The sequence below is a fragment of the Papio anubis genome, chromosome 10 (genome assembly GCF_008728515.1).
Source record: "Papio anubis isolate 15944 chromosome 10, Panubis1.0, whole genome shotgun sequence".
In the NCBI taxonomy this organism is placed as follows: domain Eukaryota; kingdom Metazoa; phylum Chordata; class Mammalia; order Primates; family Cercopithecidae; genus Papio; species Papio anubis.
The window spans coordinates 83,245,156-83,262,171 of NC_044985.1; the positions used below are offsets into that span (position 1 = coordinate 83,245,156).

The 17,016-nt window shown below is 38.5% G+C and overlaps 1 pseudogene; it reads left to right on the plus strand.

The window, feature by feature from the left end:
* Positions 1–1,242: 1,242 nt before the first annotated feature.
* LOC100998654 lies at positions 1,243–4,716 on the plus strand (annotated as a pseudogene).
* Positions 4,717–17,016: the final 12,300 nt, after the last annotated feature.

Consider the following 17,016-nt stretch of genomic DNA (forward strand, 5'->3'; position numbering starts at 1 on the left):
TATTTAAAGTGGAATTCTTGCAGACAACGTGTAGTTAGGTCTTTTTTTAAAAATCTACTTGTCAATCTCTGCCATTTAATTGATTTTATTTAGACTATTGACACTTAAAGTGATTATTAATATGGTTGGATTAATACCTACGATATTTTTACTTTTTTCTATCTGTTGCCATTTTTCTTTGTTTTTATTTTTGTCTTCACAGTTTTTCTGCCTTTTGTTGTTTTAATTTAGCATGTTATATAATTCCATCTTCTCTCCTTTCTTAGCATATTATTCATGCTTCGTCATGCTTCTTTTTTTTTCTCTTTTAGTGGTTGTCTTAAAGTGTGCAATATACATTCACAACAAATCTAAGCCCACTTTTAAAAAACACTACACAACTTCAGCATCATGCAATTTCTTTTTTTTTCTTACTGTTTTTTGAAACAGGGTCTTGCTCTGTCACAAGTTCTTTGTAATAACAGGATATTTCCAATTCTTCCCTTCTCTCCCTTGCCTCATTGCTGTCATTCATTTTACTTATATGTAAACATATATGTATCTATAAAATTGAATACATTGTTGATATTATTTTGAACAAATTTTTGTGTTAGATTAAGAATAAGTAAAATGAAAGTTTCTATTTTACTTTCACTTACGCATCCCCCCATGCTGTTCCTTTCTTTATGTCGATTTAAATTTCTGACCTATATAATTTTTCTTCTCTCTAAATAACTTTTCTTAACATTTCTTGCAAGGCAGGTACATTTGCAGCAAATGTCCTCATTTTTGTTTTGCTGAGAAATTATTGATTTTTCTTTCAGTTTTGGGAATAATTTTATAGGGTACAAAATTCAGGGTTGATGGTTTTTTTATTTAACTCTTTGAATGTTTCACTCCGCTCTCTTCTTGCTTGTATACTTTCCGGGGAGAGAGATACAATTCTTAGCTTTGCTCCTCTCTAGGTAAGGTGTTTTTCCTCTTTGGCTTCTTTCAAAAATTTTAAAAAACCTTTGATTCTCTGAAATTTGAATATAAAATGCCCAGATTTTGTTTGGCAATTATTCTGCTTAATGTTTTCTGTGATTCCTGGATCTATGGTTTGGCATCTGACATTAATCTAAAGAAACTCTCAGTCATTATTGCTTCCAGTATTTCTTCTGTTCCTTTTCTTTTTCTTCTCCATCTGGTATTTGCATTAAACAAATGGTATACCTTGTTTTAGTTGTCCTACAGTCCTTGGATATTCTGTTCTGTTTTTTCAGTCTGTTTTCTCTTTGCTTTTCTGTTTTGGGAGTTTCTGTTGTCATATGTCTTCAAGTTCACAGATTATTTCCTCAGGAATATCCAGTCTACTAATAAGCCCATGAAAAGCATTTTTCATTTCTGTTACAGTATTTTTTTTATCTCTAGTACATCTTTTTACTCTTTCTTAGAATTTCCATCTCTCTGCTTACCTTATTTACCTGTTTTTGTATGTTGTCTCCTTTATCCATTAAAGCTCTTAGCATACTAGTAATTATTTGTTTTAATTCCTGGTTAAATATCAACATTTCTGATGTATCTAACTCTGGTTCTGATGCTTGTCAGTCTCTTCAAACCATACTTGTTGCCTTTTTGGATACCTTATAATTTTTCTGTTAAAAAGTAGACATGATATGTGAGGTAAAATGATGTACAGGGTAAATAGGTCTTTGATAATGTGGTAGTAAGGCAAAGTTGTTTTCTATATTCCCATGATTAGTTATCAGTCTTTTAGGGTGCCTGTGCCCCTGAACTATGAGCTTTATCAGTGCTTCTCAGTTTTCTCCCTTCTCCCTGTGAGACAGGATGGGTAAAAAAAGTTGGAGTTGGGTATTTCTCCTTTTCCATGTGGAAAACTGGAGTTGGGCATTTCTCTTCCCCTTGGTGGTTAAGGCTCTGATTAAACCCCAACACATTCGGGTCTGATGAAATAGTTTCTCCTGAGGACAGGCCTTGTTAAGAATAGAATATGGAGGTTTCTGTTTGTGGGTGTCTATTCTAGTAAATTGTGATTCTCTGTGTTCCCCTGCTGGTCTTTCCAATTTTGAAGTTTTCCCTGTGTCCTCACTCCTCTTACAGATACAAGAAGAGTTGTTGGTTTTTTAGAATCTTCAGCTTTTTACTTCTTTTGCTTATTTTAACAAGAATAATAATACCAAGTGTCAGCAAGTGTCAGTGAAAGTAAAAAATGATGCAACCACTTTAGACAAACAATTTCACAGTTTCTTATAAAGTTGAATATACACTTATCAAAGAACCCATCAATTTCACTTTTAGGTACTTACCCAAGAAAAATGAAACCTATGTTCTCACAAAGACCAGTGCATAAATGTTCATAGTAGCTTTATTCATAATAACCAAAAGTTGTGAGCAGCCTAAATGTAACCTACTGACACATGCAACACAAATGAATCTGAAAACATGATGCGGTGTGAAAGAAGTCAGACACAAAAGAGTACATACTTTGTAATTGAATTTATATCAAATTCTACAACAAACAAAATTAATCTACTGCGGTGTAAAGTAGATCAGTGTTTTCCTAGGGTCTGTAGGGGAGGGGGTTGACTGCAAAGGGACATGAAGAAACTTTCTGGGTGATGTGGATGTTCCATATCCTGATTGTGGTGATGGTAGTTCCACAGACATACACATTTGTCAAACTTATCTAAATGTATGCTTAAAATGGATGCATTTTATTCATGTAAATTATACCTTGATAAAGTTGATTTTTTAAAAAAGTAAGTTCTCATGGTAACTGAGAAACTATGACAATAATCTAATTATCCAAACCACTGTGATATACTCAAGTCTAACATACCAATGATAAATTAACCCCTTATGCTTGAGGAAGGCATTTAAGTACCTAGCTTCCCTTATTAATGAACTGAAATACCTTCCTACAATGCCATCAGGAAAATAAATATAAATTGTTCTATTCCTTGGTGTATTTAAAAGTAGTAGCATTTATTAAGTCTGAAAGAGAAATGAATGTAAAGCATTTAAAAATTACTTTCTTTATTTTTTAAATATGCCGCATTATGTTGAATGGCCTTTAAACACAAAACCCAGCACATGAGAAGTTCCAAAGTGTCATCTAGGTCTTCACTTCTGGGTCTGCTTTCAGTTGTTACAGAAAATTGTCTACATTTGGGGAGCTCGGCGGCTTGGCGAGCCCCTTCGGTGACCAAGCTCCGGGCCCCAGCCGCCGCTGGGCGCGGCATTTTTATTCAAGCGACGCTAAGGGAGCCCGGCTGCGCCCGGTGCATTGTGGGAGAAGCCCGCGGCCTGTTTTCAGGAGGAGGCGGAGGGCGCAAAGCGAGCTGGTGGATCCATAAAGAATTCTGCCAACCCGCAGAGGGAGGGGAGGGGCTGAGCTGTGAGGCGAGCGGGGACCCAAGAACTGTGTGTACAGGGGAGTCCTTCAACCCAGAAAGTTACGAATTGGACAGGAGCTTCTGGCTAACCAGATTCACTGAAATGAAGGGCACAGGCTGGAAAGTGTCCCAAGATGTCCTACAAAAATTGCTGAAATCTTTACAGGTGAACCATTTCCAAGAAGATAAGCAGTTTCTGGGAGCCGTTATGCCAAGGCTTGACATTAGAATGGACACTTGTGTCATTCCTTTGAGGCACGGTGGGCGTTCCTTGGTTCAAACCACAGATTACATTTACCCGATCGTAGAAGACCCTTACATGACAGGCAGGATAGCAAGTGCCAGTGTCCTCAGTGACTTCTATGCAGTGGGGGTCATGGAATGTGACAATATGCTGATGCTCCTTGGAGTCAGTAATAAAATGACTGACAGGGAAGGGGATAAAGTGATGCCTCTGATTAACCAAGGTTTTAAAGATGCAGCTGAAGAAGCAGGAACATCTGTAACCAGCGGCCAAACAGTACTAAACCCCTGGATTGTCCTGGGAGGAGTCGCTACCACTGTCTGCCAGCCCAGTGAATTTATCATGCCAGACAATGCAGTGCCAGGAGACGTGCTGGTGTTGACAAAACCCCTGGGGACACAGGTGGCAGTGGCTGTGCACCAGTGGCTGGATATTCCTGAGAAATGGAATAAGATTAAACTAGTGTTCACTCAAGAAGATATAGAGCTGGCCTACCAGGAGGCCATGATGAACATGGCAAGGCTCAACAGGACAGCTGCAGGACTCATGCACACGTTCAATGCCCACGCGGCCACTGACATCACGGGCTTTGGGATTTGGGGCCACACGCAGAACCTGGCCAAGCAGCAGAGGAACGAAGTGTCGTTTGTAATTCACAACCTCCCAGTGCTTGCCAAGATGGCCGTGGTGAGCAAGGCATGCGGAAACATGTTCGGCCTCATGCATGGGACCTGCCCAGAGACCACAGGCAGCCTTCTGATCTGTTTACCACGTCAGCAAGCAGCTCGGTTCTGTGCAGAGATAAAGTCCCCCAAATATGGTGAAGGCCACCAAGCATGGATTATTGGGATTGTAGAGAAGGGCAACTGCACAGCCAGAATCATAGACAAACCCGAGATCATTGAGGTCGCACCACAAGTGGCCCCTCAAAATGTGAATCCCACATCCGGGGCCACCTCTTAATCTAGACAGAAATAGCTGTTTGGTTTTGTTTTTAAATAGATCTATTTCCTTTATCATCACTTCAATTAACGACTATAAACAACAGAAATCTCATTGTGTCTACATATCAGGTGACCTTAGGTCGGTTTGTAAGTGGATACGATTAATAAAATAAAATCCATTGCTTTTTTTTCCTGTTACATTAAGTGAAGATGCACCTAATCTTGAGGCAGCTTCTGAGTTGAGAATTATATTGTTATCCAATACCGTTCATTCATTTTGAATCTTTAGACACTTACCTCTTGCCGCATAGGCTCTTTTTAAAGTTGCTTTCACATAGCACAGACATTACCAGTAGTCGTGTCAAATAGCAGTTGGTATATAGATCCCATTTGATGTATATTTATCATGTCTGATTTTTTTTTTTTTAAAGCATCTTGAATGGTTTTCTGGAGAGACAGCATTGGTAAGTGGCATATGACGGTATCCCAGTTATAAAAGGGTTGCATGATTTCTTTGAATATTTGATTTGGAAAAGCCTAGTCTTATCTCTCAAGAGCATCTTGGACCCAGAACATTCTCCCATAGTGCATTCAGTAGTGCATTCAGTTCAACATGGCAAGTGCTTCACTGCTTGGAGAACACTTTGAAGAGAAAAAAAAGAAATCTTATTTCTTTTTTTGTAGACTTCCTGATATTTACAGTAACATCACTAGCTGTTTTCTTTATCGATAGCAAAAAAGGATACTTTTTGCAATGTAATTAGATGTTCTATAGTGCTACAAGGAATTGCCTTCCGAAAGGAGGTTCATGTATAATACTCATTTACAATTCAATATACAATTACACAAATAATTTTAAAATATAATCAATAATAAAGACTGTTCTGTGGATGGTAGTGTTTAATACATTTTCTATTTTGTACAGTGATTTCAGGCCTTTTGTTTTCTTGAAATCAGCAGATAGCCTAATTCTTAGCATTATTTTGTCCTTTGCACCAGTAATTTTTTTGTGCACACTTTTTCTGATCTGTGTTAAAAACCTGCATTGCCAACATTGCAGCTCCAACTTAAACTTGTTATTCAAATAAATATTTAATTTTTAAATTGCTCTTGTATAAGCAGATGACCCCTTTAGTATTATTTTAGAAGCATTGTGAGGGTTTTGCCTAAAATACAATTTATTGGGAAAAACTAGATTTTAGTTTCATAAAACTTTTAAGTCTTTCATGGGACCTATATTTTCCTGAATTAATGTAATTCTAGAATAAATAGGCAATCTTGAAAGGTGTTACTTGTGTTTCGTAAAGCGGAGGCTTCCTTATATTTTAACCTACTAAGCAATTGAGGGATTCCTGTCATTAAGCACAAGGGCAGTGGATCCTCAAGTGCCTGTCTTCATCAGAGAAAAAACAGCACATTCTGCACGTTTCTGGTGCTTCCTGCTCACAGGCACCAAAGCCGCACATGTAAACTGACTTCTTGCCAAAGGAAATGACCCCCTGGGAAGAGGGAGCTCCTGGAAGAGGCTTTAACTCAGACGTGCCCTCCTCCAGGAACCAGCGTGCAGGGCAGCCTTTATGCATGTGTAACTGGACCTTCAGCCAAAAGCATGGTGTGCAGCATGGAAGAGCCTTCTATGGAACTGAAATTGATTGGACATTTTATAGGAATTGATACAGATGTTGGTCCTCAAAAGCTACAAACCAGTGGTCTGCAAAATAAAATGTGTTGGAAACCTCTGAGTAAGAGGAAGAAAAAAAAAGAAAGAAAATTGCCTACATTTTTTATTTCAGAGTTTATGAAACTGTACACATTCTATTCACAATTTTGTGGGGGTAAAACATATGAGCCGAATAAGAATGACTTTTACTTAAATAATAAAGGATTCATTGAAAATTATTAACAATAACATATAATATTTTGATACTATACAAGAAAAAGAACAACCCAGCAATTAAAACATATTCTTGGGTTTTAAATATTAGCCTCAAAGGATAAGATATTGTTACCATCTTATGCAAACAAATCTTATCATTTCCTTGGACATATCCTGAGTAGAATATAAACCCTTATGGTACCATCTAATAGGGTTTAAGATTTTAACACCAAAATATATTCTTTGTTCATTAAAATTTTATAACAAAACAACATTCTTTTCAAAAGGATTCAATCATAAAAAGGAAAGGAGACAGGCTGGGAAACATGGTGAAAACCCATCTCTACAAAAAATACAAAAATTAGCTGGGTGTAGTGGCACACACCTGTATTCCCAGTGACTTGGGAGGCTGACGGGGGAGGATCACCTGAGCCCAGGAGGTCAAGACTGCAGTGAGCCGTGATTGTGCAACTACACTCCAGTCTGGGTGACAGTGAAACTCTGTCAAAAAAAAAAAAAAAAAGAAGAAGAAGAAGAAAGAAGAAGAAAAATAAAGAAGGAAGAAGGAGAAGAAGGAGAACCGAAAGAGGAGAAAAATCTCACCCAGAATGTCAGTTTTGGGATTATGTTCCAGTGACCTGAATCTGTATATTCATCAGCAGAGACGTGACTCCCACGGTTTGTTTTGCAGATAGCTGTAAAGTAATTACACAAATTGCACCAAGTTCTTTCCAGATGAACTGAACACTTAGAACTAGAAAGTGTTGCCAATTTGATCAGAAATTAGATGTGATTCTGAGATTTCAAGAAAATTGCAGAAATATGATTTTTGAGATTTTGAGAAAATAATAATTCTCTTCTTCAAGCCGTACAATGGGATCTATAGACAAAGCAAACTCTTCCATCCATACAGAAGAATGTTATCTCTAAGACTTTTGAATATCTATGTTTGAATTATATATAATCAGGAAACTCAGGGCTTATCTTCCTTCAAAACTCCTCCACTAAAATAGAATGATTTACTGGAAAGTTACTTGCCATATTCCGCATCTTCAAAGACAAGATCTCCTTTATTTCTCTACCACAAATTGTTCTTTAGAATTTTTCATTGTATCAATATAAATTGATGCCAGTCATCACTACACGAAAGATCAAACTGCAACCTCTGCAGAAGTCCAAGGAACAGGATTCCCACAGGGAGAGACAGATATGCTAATGTGCTCTTCAGTGACTGACGGACTGTGTTGTCTGTTTAAAAAAAAAAAAAGTACTATAATTGAACAAGCCCCCAGAGCATTAAAAAAAACTGCAAAAATAAATATAAGGAGAGTAACTAACAAATTTAAAAATATATAATCAATAAAGATCGGTGAATATGGTAGCATAAATAGATAAAACTACATTTTCAACTATTTTTAAAATGTTTTCCATTTGGCAGAACCCCAAATGGGCTTTGCCAAGCACTTTTTCTTCTTAATTTTTAAATGCGTATGTATTTCAAGGAAAATTTAATCCATATGTTCTTCTCTCATTTACACAATTTATCAAAATGTTGCTTTGAATGAGCCATTTAATGTCTAAGAAAACTGAAGAACACTTCTTTTTCTCCCCAACACAAGATTTTAGCTTTTTTCTTCCTGAATTAAATAAGTGCTCAGTACTACTTACAGAGCTAATTGAAAAATATTCAATTCTGCTTCAATATTCAGAACCAAAAGTCTAATAAAATTCAAAATAACAGAAAAGCATAAAATCCATTATAATACTATACTTTTAAGCTTCAAAAAGCCTCCATTATTCACATGGTTCCTATAAATCACAGAATATTAGAACTTAAAGATATCTTAGAAATGACAAGTTTTTTTTCTCTCACTTTAAAAACTAGGAAACTGAGTCCCCAAAAAGCTAAAGAATATGCCAGAAATCACAAAACTGATTAATAGCAGAGCCAAGGCATGTGTCTTCCGATTGGAGTTACTTCTTTGGTTTTTTTAAATTTTAATTATGATTTTATTCTATAACATATAAAAGTGTCAGCATAATACTAGATTATGAAAAAACAGTGAAGCTCATTTCTGCATAAAATTTACTCGCCTGCTTCCAATAGCCTGGACAACCAGTAGGCTAGGAATCAATGGCCCAATTCACCATATAATCCTAATCATATCTATCTTTACTATGTCCACAAAAGGAAGTGATGAATCTGTTTAAAAGAAAAATTAAGTCCAAGTATACTCTCAACCCTTACCAACAAGATGCTACAGGAAAACACGCTGATTATGTGTTAACTGGTAAGAATATTTCTTCTTCCCTTCCTTATCCTCTCCTTCCTTCTACTTCTCTTTCCAGAGGGAATCATTCTGGGATACACAGAAACCTGGGGATGGGCATGCCATGAAGTCTGGAGGGGCTCAGTAATGACATGAGCCCGTGGGATGGGATCAAGATACACCTTTGCTTCACCCTCTGTCACCAGTGTCTTTAGACACACCAGTTTCTTCAGGTAGGGAAAAAGGCACTCAGGAATAAAAGACTGCTATCCCCAGGGAAATGAAAGTAGAGAACAGGCTGGGCACGGTGGCTCATGCTTGTAATATCAGCATTTTGACAGGCTGAGGCAGGCGGATTACCTGAGGTCAGAGTTCAAGACCAGCGTGGCTAACTTGGTGAAACCCCGTCTCTACTAAAAATACAAAACAAAAAAAATAGCTGGGGGTGGTGGTACACACTTGTAATCCCAGCTACTCAGGAGGCTGAGGCAGGAGAATCACTTGAACCAGGAGGGCGGAGCAGAAAGAGTCAGATCTGAGATCAGCCCAAGGACAGGAGTGAAACTCACCTGGGAAATAGAAGAAAGAAAGAAAGAAAGAGAGAGAGAGAAAGAAAGAAAAGAAAGAAAGAAAAGGAAAGAAAGAAAGAGAAAGAAAGAAAGGAAAGAAAGGAAAGAAAGAAAGAAAGAAAGAAGGAAGGAAGGAAGGAAGGAAGGAAGGAAGGAAGGAAGGAAGGAAGGAAGGAAGGAAGGAAGGAAGGAAGGAAGGAAGGAAGGAAAGGAAGGAAGGAAGGAAGGAAGAAAAGAAGAAAGAAAGAAAGGAACAGAGAGGATTATGGCTTCTTTTTGTCAGGTCAGGAGGCAGTCATAAACTACAGACCACAAATCACAATCAAAAGAACTTTGTAAGGTCCTGTTACCTTGCAACTAACTAATGTTTAGATTGTGTTACTCTGTTTTGTAGCAGTAATTACCAACAAAACCCTATTTTTTCTAATGTGATGGGAAAGGGCATATAGCATTTGCCTGCCTTTCAGGAGTAACAAAGGAGAAATCTGGGAGAAACCAAAACGACGTGGTGCAGAGCAGCTCAGTCATTTCCTTGTGATTTAACCTGCGGAAGTTACTTAACCTGCCTCTCAGTTTCCTCATCTATAAATATGGAATAATATAGGACCTACTTCATAAGGATTAGCAAAACAATGTATGTAAAGCACTAAAGACAGTATTTGCATATAACAAGGGTTCAATAAAAATAATTGTGGTTGCTCCATCATCTTTTTAAACTAAAATAGAAAAACCAGCTGAATTTCTAGGACTTGCGGCAAATAAAGAAAAAACACACACAGGAAGATAATTTAGGACAGATAAGGAAGGACCCCCCTGAGTCTAAGCAATCAAAGAGCTATTATAGATTTGCTGAACTGTGATTCTAAACCCAACTGTATGCTCTAAACGAAAAACAAGGACTCAATTAATGGTACTATAGCACATGCCCATGTTACACATACATGTGGCATTTGAAAAATGGTCCCATTGCCTTTTTCTGTCTTGACATCCAACTGTCAAAAATAACTTCATATATTCAATGATTGGACAGCCATTAGAATCCAATGTAAAACACTCACAAGTCTCCTCAGAACTCTTGGTTTTAGAAATGGTAACTTTGGCAGTAACCTTAATGATGTGATACCTTGGCCCAGGGTGGTGGCTCACACCTGTAATCCCAGCACTTTGGGAGGCTGAGGAGGGCAGATCATGAGGTCAGGGGTTTGAGACCAGCCTGACCAACATGGTGAAGCCCCGTCTCTACTAAAAATACAAAAATTAGCCAGGCGGCCGGGCGCCGTGGCTCAAGCCTGTAATCCCAGCACTTTGGGAGGCCGAGACGGGCGGATCACGAGGTCAGGAGATCGAGACCATCCTGGCTAACACAGTGAAACCCTGTCTCTACTAAAAAATACAAAAACAAAAAACAAAAAAAACACTAGCCGGGTGAGGTGGCGGGCGCCTGTAGTCCTAGCTACTCGGGAGGCTGAGGCAGGAGAATGGCGTAAACCCAGGAGGCAAGGTTGCAGTGAGCAGAGATTGCGCCATTGCGCTCCAGCCTGGGCAACAGAGCAAGACTCCGTCTCAAAAAAAAAAAAAAAAAAAAGTGATACCTTTGGGGATCTAGTGAAATGGAGTTGCTTTTCCTTAGTGGAGTTTTTTTCTTTTGTCTATACTATGATTTGTCACACCAGGTGTAAATGCACTGGAAAGCACACTGGCTTGAGGAATGGGGACTGTGATTACAGCCTGAATGCCACTCTGAAGATGACATTCTCTTCATAGCAGGCTTTTTTCTATGTAAAAATGAGGTTAAATTTGGGGATCATAAATGCCTCTACCACTCTAACATTTTATGGACTTAAAATTATACAGTTATAAAATAGTGAGTTGGTTTTCCTGTCCATTATTACTCTAACTTCAGAACTGGTTTTTACACAGCACCTTTCTTTGAAAGTTCTAGGCATTGTGTACAGACAACCAAGAAAATGGAGAGGAATGTTGAGATAAAATATACTTTAGAGTTGGATCTGGGGCTGGACATGGTGGCTCATCCCTGTAATCCCAGCACTTTGGGAGGTCAAGATGGGAGGCTCGCGAGAGAGCAGGAATTGGAGACTAGCCAGGGCAACATAGTGAGACCTTGTCTCTATAAAAACAAACAAAAAACAATACATTAGCTGGGTGTGGTGGCATGCACCTGTAGTTCCAGCTACTTGAGAGGCTGAAGTGGGAGGACTGCTTGAGCCTGGGAGGTCAAGGCTTCAGTAAGCTGAGATTGCACCACTGCACTCCAATCTGGGCGACAGAGTGAGACCCTGTCTCAAGAAAACGAAACAAAATAAAAATAAATAAATAAATCAAAGAAAATAGAATTGGATCTGGGTTCAGATGTGAGCTCTTCCACTTTATTAGTGGCTTGGTATTGAGCAAATTAATGTGTCTGAGTCTAAATTTGTTCTGTCATGAAATATGATTGTTTTACCTTCTTCATAGAGTTGCTCAAGGATTAAATGAGGCATAAGCCTCAGAGTAAGTGCTCTACAGAAGGGAGCTATGAGAGTGCCAAGTAAAGGAAACAATGAACTCAAGCATCTGAAAAGGTCTTGCATCACAAATGAAAGATAATTTGCACAAAAAATAGTAGTCGGCAAACCTAAAATATTATTTTTATTTTACATTATGTGCTAAAATACTATTAGTAGAGATCCAGAGGAAGCAATGTGATGGTGCTTGCTGATAGCATTAATGAAGAGCTCCTTAGGACTCTTGGACTTTGCTGAATGCTTTCACAGTTGTTGATTTAAATTACATCACACACTTGACCACATTGTATTCACAGTGCCATTTTGGACCTAATGGAAACAAATACATATTATATTGATGACTAAGTGAATCATCTCATATTTAAGTGATAAAAATATTATTTTTAATTTTAAAATAAAGTTTAAAAATTGATGAGTCTGAAATACCTTAAAAATAGTTTTTCATAAATAGGAGGGAGTACAGTACATGAGAATATGCCCAAAGAGGTTGATTTTATACCGCACATAGCAGTAGTGGACAAATGTCCTATAATCAGAAGGTCTTCAGAAATGGAAACTTATCCCTTAATACAAGTAGACATTAATGATGCAATCTGCATAGTATCTCCAGGCGTGGCCAATGAAGGACCCACTTGACCTTCAGATGAGGGGGTCTGGGAGCTGAGATCTACCTTCAGAGGTAAGAGGCAAGGCAGGACTGCTGTATTCAAATTTTCAGTTGACAGAGGAAGTAAGGAACCAGGAGATCAGGGATTACTCTGCCACTACTCTTAGACCGCCCCTTGGTTGTTATTTTTGTCGCCCCAGTCAGTTTCCTATTATTATTATCACAAAATATCTAAAATAATATTTTTTAAAATATATGCTTTCTGAAGTAGTCGTGAGTAACTGCTTCGCACTGCAGGCAGACCCGGATTTGGAGACAAAAAATGCAAAGGGTAGAGAGAAGCAACTGTGGAAGAAGTAAGGAAGCAGGCTGAGTTCCCAGGGGAACTTGGGAAGAAAGGAGAAAGAATCAGATCTGGGCCAGAGAAGAAATTCTGGGAATCCCAGATACAGTGTAGGATGAAGCAAGGGAACTGTTGTATCTCAGATTGTAATAATTCAAGCTTTTCTTTTTTTTTTCCCTCTAGGCTTGCAATCTATTTTAAAATCTGTAGTCTAGTACGTAATAATTCTTTCTTACAACTTTTTCACAGTGCTTTCTGAAAGAATTTATTTTGTGGGTTTAGGGAATGCTGAGAAGTCCAACTCACTAGGAAATAAATTCAACTTAACCAAACTTCCTGGATAACCAATATATGAATTTATCTTTTAATTCAAGAATGAACAGAGCATTGTTTAACCAAATATCATGGTTTTCTGCCTCCGAGAAGAGACTAGAAAGACTTCAGCTGAACAAGTTCAAAATATTTTAGATAGGTCTTCAGCTGAAATATGGAAATCAAAGCAAAAGAGAAGGAAAATAAATAAATAAAAGCAAAGTTTGAGAGCTTTGGGAAACAAACAGCTTGGAGGAAAAGCTAATTTTCAAAGGTTTCCATCTGCCCCATGACCACTCCCTACTCTTCTAGGACCCTCCCGCCTCTCCTCATTTTAGTTTTGAGTTAGAAATACTGGAACTTATCATTTTTCAGCCTCAATAAGTCCTTGCTAATTATTTTAACATTTCAGGTTCAGGAAACCCAAACCCAGTGTTTGTTAAGTGCTCTTTGCCTTGATTTGTGTGTCCTCTTATATTTCAAGGGAAGTCGAGTCCATGTGTTTCTGATTCATTTTTATTTAACTCATCAAGACATTGTTTCATAAAGGCCATTTGATGTCCAAAGATTCTGCTAAACCTTTTGTTTGTGAAACCATAAAGCCAGTAAAATAATACCCAGTTTATAACAAAAGAACAGAATTAGGAAATCCAGGAATGAACTGTTCTTACCTCCATCCTTGATTTGCTTTTATGCAATGCTGGGCCACTTTTCCAGATGTTATCTACATAAAGATAGTATTTTATACAAGATTTGGGGAATTTTATAATAAAATATAATTTGGGGGAGTCTTAAGAGAAAGGCATGTTATAAACCAATACCAAAATAGCTCTCAAGTTGAAAGAATGAGTTTTTTCCTAGTTTTGAGATTGATACAGTTGCTCTCCTGGGCAAGTACCACAATTCAAAATTAAAATTTCAAATGGTGATTACATGAAACACAATATTTCTACCTGCAAGCATAATCCTTACATGGATTTATACCCTGGGAAAGTTACTATATTTCCTACTGGTTTCCTTTTTTAGCCCTCAATCCTTTTAATAATTTGCAGAAAGATAATGGATAGATATTTGTGATGGAGAGAACTTTTTGTTTCTGGCTTAAAAGCAGAGATTCTCCTAATATTTAATTTTGGAATACCAAATACTGGAAGTCACCTCTAAATGAAGTGGCAACAAATTTAGCAGGTGTCAACAATGAGATTTTAAAATTTAAATTTATTTCAGCTTTCCAGTAGGTACATTTACCTGCTGTTACTTTCTCGTCTCTGGGTTTTTAAGTAGAAACCCTGATTATTTACCAAAGCAAAATAGGACTCAAGAATCAGTTTTGCCTAGGATCAATGACAGAAATCATGGGACTTTTCAATCAGAATAACAAGGAAGTTGCAGAAAACACATTCAGGCCAAGTAATAAGGTCTTTGTCTCTTTTTTGTATCAGTAGAAGAGAAGAGAGTGACCATGGGGGCTGATGGAGACCTTTAAACCTTAGCTTTTCCACAAACCACTGGTTCCCCGAAACTCACAAACTTTGTATGTATGGATGTGTGTATGTATGTATGTATACATCTTCTCTTGATCACTTTATCTCCAAGCAGCGGCCTAGTCCAGGCAAAGGACCCAGCTGAACATGGCACAAGAGACACTAGAGCAGGCTGAGATGCACAGGCAGAGTCAGTAGACCCATAGCTCCCCTTTTCCTACTAAGAGGTGGGTTAGATGGGCCAGATATGGTACAGAAGAGGGGCCCAGTCGCCTCTTCTTCTATCCTTCTATAAGGCTCGTATGACAGTAGTCTTGTGAAAAGAGGGCTAAATAACCAAGTTGTACTACCAGCTTCTCAGAAGAAGTACACGCCAGTTCTGAGCATACAAGCTGCCCAGCATCAAGATCCCCAGAAGACTTTCTAGCAAGTTGAGATCAGTCACTGCCTCTCCTGCTGAGGTCATAACTAATCCCAGCTGGCTCTTGCCAGGCAACCTAGAGAAGGTCAGTGGAAACCCCTGTCTGTGTTTCCACAAATGGCAAGTGTCAAGACCCATTAGGAGAGTACCTACTGCTTGGCTTGCCTGGGAAGTGGGAAGAGGAAACCAGGAAAGGCATAATATCTGTATTAGATCCATGGCAGACAAAAAAAAAAAAAAAAAAAAAAAAAAGCTAGCTTTCTAGGAGCTCACAGCCTAGTGAATGAAGTCAGAAAATAAATAATGACCATACAACATGGAAAAGGGTCTTGTAGAGGCCTAAGCACCATCAGTGATATCACAAATGAGGTGGTGATCAACTCTGGTGGCAAGAGGGAGAGTTCTTGGAAGCCACCCCAAGAAGTATATGCTATGATGGGAGGGCTGCCTGTGGCAGGTTGGGAGAAGGGCATTCCAGGCAGAGGGAACCACATGTAGGCAAGAGCCCTAATTACAAACAAGTTCAAGAAAGTTTGAAAGAAAAAAACCTCCCAAACTCTCTTACATATCCTGGAAGAGTCAAGTCATAAGAACCTGAAGTTTGACAGTATACAAAAGTTTTTCAAAATTCCACCGACAACTAACAAATGCCAGGTTCTTTTCAACATTGAAAAGGAGCTCCTAAAATCATGTGCTGATCCTCAAATGTCTACTATCCCCTGCTAGCTGAGTGGTCAATGTCCTCTTCCAGATTGATTGAGCCGGGACAATATTAGCTCAGCTGTCCTGCCAGCTGGCTTTCCTGACAATCTTTTGGCCAGGGATTTTTTTCTGTCTCGCCCAGAGTACCCAAAGACCTGAGCACTGGGTTTATCTTAAGAGGTATATACGATAATTCTATTCCTGTCAGATCAAAGAACACAGTTCTTATAACAAAACTCAAAGCTCTGAAAATAAGAAATTCCTTCTTTTTTAAGTTTTATTGTATCTGTTTATAATTGTTCCTGCTTCAGAACCTCAGATCTTAACGTGGGGTGGGATCACAGTCTCATCGTCCAGATTCAGACTCTGCCATGTTCTGGGTCACAGAAAAGCTGATATGTTATCTTCCTTAAAGAGTTACATGTTTTTTTGCCCTAGAAGACTACACTCTCTTTGTGCCAGAGATATCAGTGTGCACCAATCACTTGCTGATTGACTTCCATAGCTACCTGGTACCCTTGCTCCTTCTCTATCCCTCTTCCTCCCAGCCAGCCGTGAATGTGTTACATTCTTGGTAGCTCTGAAAGGCTGCAAGTTCTGAAGTTTCATATTCATAACTCTCAAACTGACATGAGAGGGTCTTTGCTTTAGCTAATCAGGGATATACACAAAAAAATGGGAATAAAATTTAGAAGCATATAAATAGATTTACTACATGTAAGTCTTAACATGTTTTGAAAAGTATGATGCTCTTAAATAGATGAATTTGGCTGATTTTAGAGATGATAATTTAGTGAGAGTGTGGATCTACGGCTGTATAGCAAATCACCCCAAAACTTAGCAGTGTAAAATAATAAAAATCGTTCATTATCTTTTAGATTTCTGTGGCTCAGGAATTTGGGAGCAGGGTAGCTGGGTGATTTGTGGTCTAATGAGGTTACAGGAAGACAGTGACTGGGACTGAGGTCATCCTGAAGACTTCTTCACTCACACACCTGAGACCTGGTGCTCCGGCTGGAAAGATTCAGACAGCTGACAACTGGAATAACTACACCTTCCCTGAGGAGTCTCTCTGCTTGTTCTCTGCATCAGGGCAGCTTTAGGATATCTGGACTTCCAGCATAGCAGCCTGAGCCCCAAAAGGCACATCTCCTAAGAGATGGAGTCAGGCAGAAGCTGCATCTTTGCTCCTAACCCAGCCTCAGAAGTGTTAGGAGGTTGCCTCCCCCTCATCCTGTTTGGTAGAATTGAGTCACAAAACCTGACTCATGTTCAAAGGAAGGGTAATTAGACTCAATCTTTTATTGCAGGAGTATCAAAGAATTTGCAGATTCTTTTTAGA